Source organism: Giraffa tippelskirchi, chromosome 2 (assembly GCF_054371585.1).
Source record: "Giraffa tippelskirchi isolate mGirTip1 chromosome 2, T2T-mGirTip1v1.2.pri, whole genome shotgun sequence".
Taxonomy (NCBI): Eukaryota; Metazoa; Chordata; class Mammalia; order Artiodactyla; family Giraffidae; genus Giraffa; species Giraffa tippelskirchi.
The window spans coordinates 74,526,881-74,540,071 of NC_137276.1; the positions used below are offsets into that span (position 1 = coordinate 74,526,881).

The 13,191-nt window shown below is 39.0% G+C and overlaps 1 long non-coding RNA gene across 1 annotated transcript in view; it reads right to left on the minus strand.

Moving 5' to 3' along the window:
• LOC145537978 (uncharacterized) overlaps window positions 1-13,191 on the minus strand; it is a 501,457-nt gene that overhangs the window by 63,173 nt on the left and 425,093 nt on the right. The window contains exons 6-7 of the long non-coding RNA XR_014076549.1: window positions 7,356-7,450; window positions 4,286-4,373 (exon numbers count right to left, since the gene is read on the minus strand). This is a non-coding gene — a long non-coding RNA (uncharacterized LOC145537978). The remainder of the gene's footprint in view (window positions 1-4,285; window positions 4,374-7,355; window positions 7,451-13,191) is intronic.

A 13,191-nucleotide genomic window follows, 5' to 3' on the forward strand; every position in this document is an offset into this window, starting at 1 on the left:
GATTGAGCTCATGTCCCCTGCATTGCATGCAAATTCTTTACCTACTGAGCCATTGGGGAAGCCCCAAAACTCTGTAAGTGTGAGGCTATTTAAAAAGTGTTATGTAATTAAATATAATTTTGTAATAGACCTGGATTTGACTGTGGTTCTGTTTCTTATTACCAGGAATCTTTTTCCTAGGAATGCCCATCATTAGCCACCCTCTTTCCCTCTTCCCTTGATAACTGAAAACTACATTTCTTATAGCCTCTGCTGCTCTATTTTTGTGTCTGACACATTCTGTCTGTCTTCCTCCGTAGCTGAAGATGCTTTACTTGGTATTAGTCACTACCAAGATTATTACCCTTGCCCAGTATTCTATGGGGTCCACCTCTCGAATGAACAAAAACACAGCTAGAGAGTTTCTCTTTCTTAATTAACGCGAATTTTCTTTCACATTGTTTCTCTCCTTGATCAATGTGAATTTTCTTTCTTTCACTAAATGATCTGCTTTACTTCATGACTGAGCTGACAACTGTCTGGGGAGCCTCCAGTTTCCACCTGGTCAGTTGGAACATAATGAACTCTCACCTTTCTTCCTTTTGTATCAGATATGAAGGATTAGAACTGCTGCTCCAGTTACCCTCTTGTTCTTATCATCCTTCCTGGGTGGAGGTAAGTACTTCTGTACAGCTCCACTCAATGAATTCTCTTCAATAGATTAGGCAAGGCTAATCTGAGTTGTGGGATCTTTTGATCTAGTTCTGGTTGGTGCTTTATGTTTTTTATTTTAGTGCAAACATACTATTTCTCTAGTTCTTAAGCTGGAGTTTTTAAGTCACCAGAGCTTCAAACTTTGCAGGATTTGAAGTAGCTCAATATCTTGGGGTAGGAAAAAATAAAGACTTCCCATCTCAAATATGCTTGATGCAGAGGTTCCTTCACCTCCTTACAGGGGTTACTTTTGAGCTAAGAAGAATGATTATTACACTCTACTGGTGATTTTGTTACGTATTACTTGGAGGTGACTCTAAAGAATACCTAAAATTTGTAACTCCAGAAATGAAGCAAAAAAAAAAAAAAAGATACAGATTAAGTAAATGACTTTACAATTACTGCAGTGAGGCTTGTTTGTTTCTTAATGTTCACTTTGATCTGCTGTTTTCTACTAACTGGTGCTTTATTTTACAGTAGCAATAACAAAAATAATAGTAAACCACTCTAATAGTTAATGAGAGTTGACTATAAATAAGGCATATTTCTAAGCATTTCACACGTATTAACACAAAAACTTTGTCAACAGAGTACTACTGGTGTCCTCATTTTCTATATTTGAAAACTGAGGCATAGAAAGATTAAGTGATTGTCCAAAGTCACAGAGCTATAAATGGTGAAGCCAAGATTGCCCCTCTGCCAATCTAGCTCCAGAAAACCACATGCTTAATCACTATGCTTTCATATATTTTTATTTTTACTATTAAAGGTATTCACGAAGTTGGAATTTTAAGAGATCTGGCAGGAAAGCACAAAAGAAACTTGTTTCTTAGAATACATTAATGCATTTTTCATTCCCTTCCAACAAACTCCTGTTGTTTCAGCTTGCATGTTTATGCATTAGCCTACTTCAAATATTTCATTTTTATTAATTTCTACACTTTGCTTCCTACCTAAAGGGTGTGTGTGTGTGTGTGTGTGTGTGTGTGTGTGTGTGTGTGTCTCAGCTGGTAAAGAATCCTCCTGTAATGTGGGAGACCTGGGTTCTATGCCTGGGTTCAGAAGATCCCCTGGAGAAGGGAAAGGCTACCCACTCCAGTATTCTGGCCTAGAGAATTCCATGGACTGTATAGTCCATGAGGTTGTAAAGAGTTGGAAACGACTGAGCGACTTTCACTTTCACTTAAAGTAGATATTCTTGCATAAGTCCTCTGTTTAGACCTCTAAAATCTTTGAATCTAGAGACTTTACCTTGTGAATTTTAAGAAAGGCTGATCTGACCTGTCTTTGAAGGAAGCACAAACCAGAAAGTAAAAGCAAGGGAGAGGAACAAAACTAACCAGAGTAGTGATGGGCAGGGGTCTCAGTAGCTGTAAGGACATTGAAAGCATGTGAATACAAGAGATAAGAGGTTACACAAGGACTAAAGGAAAAAAATAGTTTATTTAATACAAATATTCTTATCTAGGTAAAAAATATGGAGAAGGAAATGGCAACCCACTCCAGTATTCTTGCCTGGAGAATTCCATGGACAGAGGAGCCTGGTGGGCTACAGTCCATGGGGTCGCAGAGTTGGACATGACTGAGTGACTAACACACAGGGAGAAAATAATGGGAATGTTAGGAAATAAAAACTAGCCTCAGGATTAGAAATTTAGGACTCGTTTTTGTAAATTGGAGAAAAAAGAAAAGTTAAATTCCGATAAAGAGCTATACGTATATGCAGCAAAGAAATTGGAATCATTAATACAGAGCTTCAGAAAAAATGAAGGAAAAAAGGACGAAAAAGTCAAGGAGATGGATGGGGGAAAATGCAGCAAAGCAGTGAAAGAAAAATACTTAGAGTCCAGTATTTCCAAAGACATCCCTGTGATTTTTAATGACTAAAAGTCACAGATACATAGAATGTAAGAGAAAGGCAGAGCTGACTCATTCCCACAGCTGGCTTCTGAAGGAAAGGCTGTTATGTTTCTTTATTATGACAATTGACTGGCCAGATAAATTATGATTCAGTAAGTTACAGGTGTGGGAAATGGAGTGGAAAAGTACAAGGACTGAGCAAACTGTAAAACTGCATTGGCCTTATCAGTGGACTCATGGTGAGTCCATCTACTTGATGAACATCCTTATCAGCCAGCAAATATAAATGACTTATGGGAATAATATTTCAAGGCATAATGACACGGCTATATCTAGTATTCTTCTAAGATCTGGGTTATTAAATATTAAATATCAAAGCTGTAAATTATAGTCGCAGCTTTATATAACTAAATTAAATTCAAACAAAACCTAATTTCCTTAATCATTGGCTATAATCCTCTAGGAACATATGCTATTAACTCAACTACAAATGGCACAGAAATTGTATGACTGTAGTTAAGTTATTTGATATCAAATTCTAATCCAGGGCAGACTTCCTCTGTAAATCTCCTACAGGGATTTTAATACTTCTACAATCATATTGGCTTTTTTACAGAGTAACTAATCCTTTCATAGTCTTATTTCTCACTCCTTTATCCAATTTCTTTTTACCTTTTATCTCAGAGCATATTATAGGTCAATTTTGCAAAACTAACTTCTGTGGAATTAAAAAAATTATCCCAAATTATCACCACAGTTAACATAACCTAAGATTCTGCACCAAGAACTAATTAAACTTAACTGGGAGTATTTATAGATCCAATTAACTGTCTATGGCCACGTATGTCAGTGCAAACCCAAAACAGAAAAAAAAAAAAAATCTGTATAATTTGGCTCATTGTCTCTATGGCCAAATGTTTACCTTGGAGTTTGCTCAGTGATGAAGTGCATTGTGTCTACTGTGATTATGAACAAATAGCTTAAGTGAATTTATTTTGTGCATTTCTTGGACAAATGTTAGGACATTTTTTTGAATAGTCCATTATGTCATAGACTAAATCATATATGATTAAGAATCTAAAATTGCTTAAAGGAAGAGATTTTTGAGAGGGACAGAAGAATTATTTCCTATTACTGGGAGGTACAAAGCAGTAAAGAGATGAGAATTCTGGTAAAAGTAGATGCCTGGGAAGTTTAGGTTTCTGTTCGTAAGCAGTGATGGGAGGCATGGGAAGCCTGGTCTTGACAGACACTTAGAAGACGGAGAGTAATAAGCTCAGGTTTTAACCCTAGATGTCAGGCTTTCTCATTGTGAGGATGGGGCAGTCTGGGACTGCCTTGAATCCAACAAGATGGTAATTCAAGATTGTGGGCAGGTTAGCAAGAGGTGATGCTTGTTTTCCTAGAGAGCAAAAGGTCATAACTATTCCCTTCTGCATCTAAAGGCTGAAGACTAAATGCTATTTTCTCCAGCCCAGACTTTTCCAGCCTTAAGGTGTTTCCAGACTCACATTTACTTGCCTATCTCTATCTTCACTAGGATGATCAACATGAACTCAGCTCCTGTCGCAATCCAGGTTTCATTATGGGTTATCTGGCATTCTCAAAGATTAATTTTTGTTTAAGGAGACATGTTTAATGAGAAATAGTTTATAGAGGTATAGGTAGAATTAGTGGAGCCAATAGAGTGCTGAAACAGCCAGGGATTGGTAACATTGGGAAGCTGTCTTACCTGTAGGGACAAGGGTAGAGAGATCAGAGAAAGCTTTGAGCCATGGAACCGGGTCCATCTGATTGAAGCAGTAATTCCAAGGCAGTAACTGGCAGAAAAAAGATTGGACAGGAAGGGATCAGAAGAAATAACATTCTATTTTTCTTTTCTCCTATCTCCTGCTGTTACTTCAGATATATACATCTATGAAATATACACATCTATCTATTTGGAGATACAGATCCTTTATCCATATAAATATATAGAGAAATTCCTCATTCATATATATTTATATTAGTATGGGTTTCCCTGGTGGCTCAGATGATAAAGAATCTGCCTGCAATGCAGGAGACTTGGGTTCCATCCCTGGGTCAGGAGGATCTCCTGGAGAACGGAATGGCTACCCACTCCAGTATTCTTGCCTGGAGAAGTCCATGGATAGAGGAACCTGGTGGGCTACAGTCCATGGAGTCAGAGTCAGACATGACTGAGTGGCTAACACTACACTATATGTATGTATAAGTCAACTTGGTTCTATATTTAAAGTGACCATGAGACTCAAGGTCTATACTAGTTACTATAGGTATCTGGGCTGGTTGATCTTTACATGGGGCAACTGACTTTGAACTCTTGCTTCTCCTAGAGTCCCTCCAATGCTTAACAGCAAGAATCCCCAAAGGCTGAGTCCTCAACCCTCAACTCCTTCTCCTTATGTTCTACTCTCAGAATTCAACTATTGCTTTTATGCTATTGTGGGTTCAGACCTCAAGGCAAGTTATAATTCATAGGAACAGTATTTGATTAGGAGTTCAGAATTTAAAATGAAGATTCTCTTTTGCTATGAAAATGTATAGAATTAAAAATTAAATAGACTTGGGCTTCCCTGGTGGCTCACTGATAAAAAATCTGCCTGCCAATGCAGGGGACAAAGGTTCAATCTCTGATCTGGGAAGATCCCACATGCCATGGAGCAGCTAAGCCCATGTGCCCCAACTACTGAGCCTGTGGTCTAGAGCCCAGGAGCTGCAATTACTGAAGACTGTGTGAGCTGTGCAACAAGAGAAGCCACCTCAATGAGATGCCCATGCAACACAACTATAGAGTATCCCCCACTTATTGCAACTAGAGAAAAAGCTGTGTAGCAGTGTAGATCCAGCACAGCCTAAAATAAATAAATATGAATTAAAAAAAAATAGAGGATGAGATTGTTGGATGGCATCACTGACTCAATGGACATGAGTTTGGGTGGACTCCGGGAATTGGTGGTGGACAGGGAGGCCTGGCGTGCTGCAGTCCATGGGGTCGCAAAGAGTTGGACGTGACTGAGAGACTGAACTGAACTGAACTGAGAGTGAGCAAAGACATTAAAATAATTAATAAAAAATTAAATAGATTCATTTTTTCCCTTTCTTGATTGAAAATGAAGCAACTCAAACAAAATGAACACAAAAAAGATAAAGGGAGCAGGTGGTCCATCAAGCTAGTAGTGAACGTCTAAATTACATGCTCAACACTAGCTTTGGTTTGCTCTGTAATCATGAATAAGCTGCGACCGAGTGTGGTTTAAGTCATATGTAACTCAAATGTTCCCAAGTCTATCCAGCTTATGACAAAGTCACCAAAAGAGTCTTTTCTCAAGTCTGTGAGGGCGGATTGTTGGCATGCATGACTAATACTACCTCCTTCCTGTTTGAAGGTCAGTGCCCTTGAGACAGAGGATCATCTCCAGAGGTGCCAGGGCTGCACGTGGAGCTTTGGTGTTACTTGCCTTGGACTCTTTGGTTCTTTTCTTTAAGATAGTAGGAAAACACCTTTCCTTTCTCACCCCAGTGCTCACAGGGGACGTGCATGGTGGAGTGGCCTGGTTCCCTAGTGATAGTTGGTTGTAACTCTCACCCAAAGCATACAGGTGACTCAGGGCTGGAGGAGTTATAGAACAGCCTCACTCAGCACACAGGGCCTTTCCTTCCTCCCCTATCAGGCTGCTAACCTCAGACTGACTCACAGAGCCAGAATCCTTCATCCAGCTTGGTAAGTGATTTCTCTCAGGGGCCCTCCTACACTTTGTCTCCCATTTTACATTCACCAACCCCACCCTGCATCAGGCCAGTTCCCGGCTCCAGATGAAATTCAAGTTCCTGGAGACATATGGGTCCTACAGACGCCTGGGGCATGGCTAGGTCTACAAGTCTGAAATGTTCACAGTTGGGGGTGATGGTGGAAAGGGAAGAATAAACAGCTTCTTTCTCTCTCAAGCCAGGAGAGCAAATTTCAGTAGTTCCACATGGAGTGAGGAGGAGAGGCAGTGAGGTGAAGAGGCAGTTTGAGGTCATCTATCGTCCATCCTAGCAAGTCTCAGGCTCAATTTTCCTCTGCCCTCAATATTCCTTGATAGGTTTCTGTGGTCAGCCACACCAGGGTTTCATTCCTTGTAATCAATGGTTAGCTTATTTGATTAAGAATATTTTCATCTGTGATTACATTTTCAGCTCTTAATAGTTTCAAAAAATGGTAAAAATTGTCTTGAATGCCCTTGACTCAAAATTGGATTGGACTGATTCAGAAAGAGACTATTTTTGAAGTTTCTTGAGTTTCTTGTAAAAAGTGCCACTGTCTATTAACCTACTCCCTACTGTTTCCTTTCATCATTCATCATGCATCGTACCATCACATCTTGGGGAATTTGTTGTTGTTAGAAGCATACATTTGATAGAAGTTAGTGACTTAGCAGAAGCTGTGCTGAGAAGTGATTTTTCTTAAGGTTCTAAGGGAAACAAAGACAATATTGGTATAATCTTTGAATCATGGGCTTGTTAAAAAATTCTATTTTTTTTACTTCAATGTGAATGTACTTAGTGCCACTGACCTGCACAGTTAAATATGGTTAAAATAGTATGTTTTATATTATGGGACTTTTACCACAATGAAAAAAAAGTTTAAAATTCCATTTTTCCTATGTTGGGGACTTAAAAAAATGCAACAAAAAGAATTGCAGTCAATTTCATGCTCAAAACAAAACCTTATGAACCGAAAAGTTCTGGAGGCTTAAAAAAAATGTACATATGGCCCATTTTAAAGGCATAAAGCTTACCTGTTCCATTATGTAATTTGGAGAGTCCACATAGCTTCAGCCATTGCTGTGAAGTTCTTACAACTTTCTGAACACAGTTACTTTTCAAGCCACAACTGCTATTCAATAAAAAGAAAAGATGCTGTAGTCATGGTATTTGTGCAATATTTCTGCATTATCAACTTTTGACTCAGAGAGGTAAAAACAAATAAGTAAAATCCTGCAGTTTCCCCCAAGGAAAGTCTGCACCAATCTATTAAGTGAATCTATCGTTGTGCCTATTAGAGAATTTAGAAATAGTTTGAGAGAAAAATTGTACTGCTTTTATTTACAGCTTCGTAGGTCATCTCCAAAATCTGTGAATGCAGTACAGTGAGAAACTGAAACAGTGTATGCTGCTGGAGATCACACTCTGCTTGGCTTTTCTTTAGAATTTATAGCATAAACGTGTTATATCAACACTGAAATTGTCTTTTCAAGAGCTCTCTTCAACTTTGTCAAAAAATAGTTTTGCCCAAAGAATGAAAACCAACTCCTTACAAGCACAGAGACCTTCATAAAAAGGAATGCATTTGAGTCAGTTCTAATGAGGTGCATGAACTTAGAGCCCATTATACATAGTGAAGTAAGTCAGAAAGAGAAAAACAAATATTGTACATTAACACATATATATGGAATCTAGAAAGATGGTACTGATGGACTTATTTGCAATGGAGACACAGACATAGAGAACAAACCAAGGGACACGGGGCAGGGGGAGGAAGGAGAGGTTGGGATGTATGGAGAGAGTAACATGGAAACATACATCACCATATGTAAAATAGCCAGTGGAAATTTGCTGTATGACTCAGGAAACTCAAACCAGGGCTCTGTAACAATCTAGACAGGTGGAATAGGAGAGAGGTGGGAGGAAGTTTTGAGAGGGAGGGGACATAGGTATATCTATGGCTGATTCATGTTGATGTTTGGCAGAAACCAACAGAATACTATAAAACAATTATCCTTTAATTAAAAATAAATAAATTTAATTTTAAAAATAGGGGCCTTGCAACAAATTAGGACCCTAAAAGTTATATGATTACACACACACACACACACACACACAGCGCACACTATGATTAAGTTTAGTTTTTCATCTTGGCATGTGTTGATTGCAAACTCCTTAGACCTAAATCAAGTCTTCTATAATCCAGAGGTAGCACAATGTTAAGACATCAGTATAACCAGATCACAGCATCAGCAGCCTAGCCAATAGCCAAAGACAATGAGAGGAAAAGTGTACACTCTCCCCAGTCATGGAAGAGTAACTTCCAGGTAAGACTATATGAATTGTTGGGTTTCCGCTACAACCTCCAAATAAACTTTTTAAAATCAAGTTTTGAGGTCATTTTTTGGTCAATTTTTTTTACAACCATAAATATTCACATGGAAAAATACTCTGCCTCTACCCTAGAACCTAGGTCACTCTCCAGAATACCGCCTGCATCTTTTCCCCACTGTGTCACGAAGGCTCAGCATATGGTAAGCTTTTGTAAAACTGATTGACGACTCCTCTCTTTCCCAGTCATCCTCCGACTCTTAGCAACTTTGCCATGCTGCCTTTGAAACAACATGGGAAGATTCAGCAGTTTATAATTTATAATCCAGCCCTTAAAGTACCAGGAAGGGTATTTTGTGTCTATGCCCAGCCTAGTAGTTTAATAGAATGAATTAGCACATGCAGACAATTACTGGACTTAAATACCTTATTTTTTTCTTAAACTTTTTATTTTACTTTGGAGTATAGCCAATTAACAATGTCATGATAGTTTCAAGTGGACAGCAGAAGCTCAACCGTATACACACCTGTATCCATTCTCCCCCAAACTCCCCTCTCATCCAGGTTGCCAAATAACATTGAGTAGAATTTCCTGTGCTATACAGCAGGTCCTTGTTGGTTATACATTTTAAATATAGAAGTGTGTACATGTCAATCCCAAACTCCCTAACTATCCCTCCCTCTCACCCTTCCCCCTTGGTAACCATAAATTTGTTCTCTTAAGTCTGTGGATCTGTTTATGTTTTGTTAACAAGTTCATTTGTATCATTTGGGCTAATACACTTTAAAGTCCCTCTTCTGTGATAGCAATAAATATTCTTAGCTAAGGCTGTGGTCATTAGTCAGCTCAGGACAAGACATCACATACTGGGTGGCTTAAACAACAGTCACTTATTTTCTCATAGTTTTAAAGGCTGAAAGTCTAAGATCAAGGCGTCTGCAGGATTGGTTTCTAGTGACACCTCTCTTTCTGGTTTGGGGATGGACACCTTCTCGCTATGTCCTCATGTGGGGTTTCCTCTGTGCAGGAACAGAGTGAGAGAGAGAGACCTCTGGTGTCTCTTCCTCTTCTTGTAAGGACACCTATTCTATGCGATTAGGGCCCTACCCTTATGACCTTGTTTCACCCTAATTACCTCCTTAAAACCCTTATTTGCAAACATAGTTATATTTGACTTTATATGAATTTTGAGGCAGCACAGTTCAGTCTATAACATTCTACCCTCATAGTACTTAAGTTGTGACATATAAACGAGAAGAGTAAATATTGCTCAAGGGTTTTTCATCCTCTTCTGGAAGAAAGCTTAGAGTGTTTTGGTTGTATACAGGATGGTTGTATCATGTTAAGTATAATGATAACCTGTCATTTTCTTTATCTGGAGACTAAATATGGCTTAAGGAGAAGTATATGGATGACAAGTTGACAAGGGGTGAACTTGTGATGATTAATTTTATGTGTCAACTTGACTGGGCCATGAGGTATTTAGATATTTGGTCAAACGTTATTCTGGGTTTCTCTGTGAGGGTGTTTGGGGATTGGGTTAACATTTAAATTGGCAGACTGAGTACAGCAGTTTGCCCTCCATAATGTGGATGAGCCTCATCTAATCAGTTGAAGGCTTGCATAGAACACAACTCCGAGATTTCTACAAACAAGGGAGAATTCTCTCCCCTGCCTTCAAAAGGGGACATCTGTTCTTTCTGGTTTTATGAGAAGCTGCCATTCTTCAGACTCCAACTGGGACATGGGCTCTGCAGATTTTGGACTGGCCAACCTCCATAAGCACATGACTCAGTCTTTATAATAAACAATTACATACATAAATACATTCTTTTTTCCTGGACAACTCAGACTGATAGTCATGCATTTCAAAGGCCAGCTGTCTCCCACTAGTTGTCACTTAATCATGTATACACATTTATTGTAAACATTTCATGTTCAGTTCTTGTTGCTGCAAAATTTAGGAAACAGAAAATCCTAGTCAGAATTCTCACAGTTCTATGACTCCTAATTTGAGTCAGAAATTTGAGTGATTATGAAATATTCAAATGACTACAAAGTATTTCCTAAATTCTCTAACTTACTGGTAGCATGACCTAGGATGAGTTATCTGCTCTGAAATCTAATTCCTTATTCAGAAAGGGGGATAAAAACACATCTGCTTTCTGTATTATAAGATCACTTTAGAATCTCATGAGATGACTTAAAAAAGCTCTTCTAAAGATACAGAGTGTCATCAAATGATCTGATGTATTACTATTACTGCATGACATGCATGCGCATTTGTTACTGTGGATTTAATTTGAATTAAAAATTCCCAAACCTTAGGAAACAGATCTTATCATGACAAACACCATAGGTTAAACCAAGGATGGTTACTACGTGGCTCATGGGCTGCTACCCTTCCTGCCCACTGCCCTGGCCAACATCCAAAGTCTACCAGAAAGGCACTTTCCCACTGAGCTTGGGAAGAGCTTTAGCATTCTTCTAATGCTTTGTATTCCTGGCAGCTGCTACCAGAGGACCTGAGTAGGCATGCAAGTTGACACCTTGTTGCCGTCTCTGAATCAGTTATTAATTAATCAATTCTGTGGGCCTGACTAATCTGCCAAAGGAATGTCTAGACTTCTTCTAATTTATATAATACAAGATAGATCTGTGGACAAGTGAGGAACATATGTCCAACCTTCCTTGCTGCATTTAGCAGCCATCAACTTTGCAGTTGTGTCCTTCAGCCTTTGTAACCTTTGTGGCTGGAAATACAGACATGTCTGCCCTCCTCTGTAAATTACTTGAAAAATTCTGCAGTTTGTGGGAGCGGTCTTTGTAGAAGGGAGTTGTTTGAAAGGGAACAAGAAATCAGAGAGACGGTGCCAAGAAAACAAGATGGGCTAATTTATCCACCTTCCTCAACAATCCTTTCTCGCCTTCCTCCCTCGCTATAGGCACAACTTGACCTTCAGGGACTATTTTCTCAATTTTTCTTCATGTTACACAGAAAAAAAATCCAGAGTTCTCTGATTAAAGTCAGCATAAGGTTTTATGTTTCTTTTTTCACTGAGTCATACAAAAGAAACAAGACAACACACATTCAGCCCCATCGAAATCTAACCAATCATATAGCTTTATTAAACACAGCATCGACAGAAAGAAAATACGAAGTGCTTGCCCAGGAAGGATGAATGCCAAGAACAGGGCAATTTTCTGGCTTTGTCTTTCGTATCTATAAATTTTATTTTATTTTTTGTGCAAGTCACTATGTTCTGAATAGCGGTTGATATTAAACATTGGGGGAAACTTACAAATGGACAGTGAAAGGCACTAGGGATTACCAGATGTTAGCTAGCCATACTCCGTGAGAACCTTATTCACATCTGTTTTTGACCTCCCGAGTGCATAAAACAGTTTCTTTTCTCTTCTATTATTCGATCTCCTCATTTTTGTGGCCAAGTCTATATTGGATGCAAAAACTTTTTCAGACTAAAACTTGGCATGTGAACTCTTGATTTGGCTGCAGTTGGGTTACCACCAATTTTCAAAATAAAGTATGAATAATAATCCAAGCTGTGAGAGTGCAAAATAAAATAAATCTTTACTTTACCATCTTATCAGGGAATATAAATCATTCTGGCATATACGTCAACCTTAATTTCTGTGTAAAAGTTCCAGATGTAGTTATGATTCTATTTTATAAACATAACCAACTTGTTAGAAATAATGAGTACAAAAGACCCTCTGGATCTCATGAATGGCCCTCCTCATGAACACACAGAACCTGAGCCCAGAGCTACAGAATTCAGAATTTGGTTGAGTTCACTTAACAGTGTTGCCTCCATAAAGGTTTTCCTTTGTCTCTTTGTTTGTGTTCCTTATTCAATTCAACGCTCTTTCCCTCTACTTACTTTCCGCCATGGGTATACCTCCTCTTCATCTACAAACAAATAAGCCTTCTGGGGTGCTGCTGCTGCAGCTAAGTCACTTCAGTCGTGTCCGACTCTGTGTGACCCCATAGACGGCAGCCCACCAGGCTCCGCCATCCCTGGGATTCTCCAGACAAGAACACTGGAGTGGGTTGCTTTTTCCTTCTCCAATGCATGAAAGTGAAAAGTGAAAGTGAAGTCGCTCAGTCGTGTCCGACTCTTAGTGACCCCTTAGACTGCAGCCTACCAGGCTCCTCTGTCCATGGGATTTTCCAGGCAAAAGTACTGGAGTGGGGTGCCATTGCCTTCTCCATCTGGGGTGCTGTCAGGTCCAAAACGAGAACTGATTTTAAAACACATATCTACAGTAATGATTTCAGATATTCATCTCCACCATTTTTTTTTTTTTTTTGTATTCCAAAGTAGGTTTCAATATTAAACGCTTGCTATGGGTTTTCAACCTGAAGGAGGTCATGGCAACCCATTCCAGTATTCTTGCCTGGAGAATCCAATGGACAGAGGAGCTTGGTGGGCTACAGTCCACAAGGTCATAAAGAGTCAGACATGACTGAACGACTTAGCATGCACGCACACATAAGTTTTCAAATCTAAGCTCTT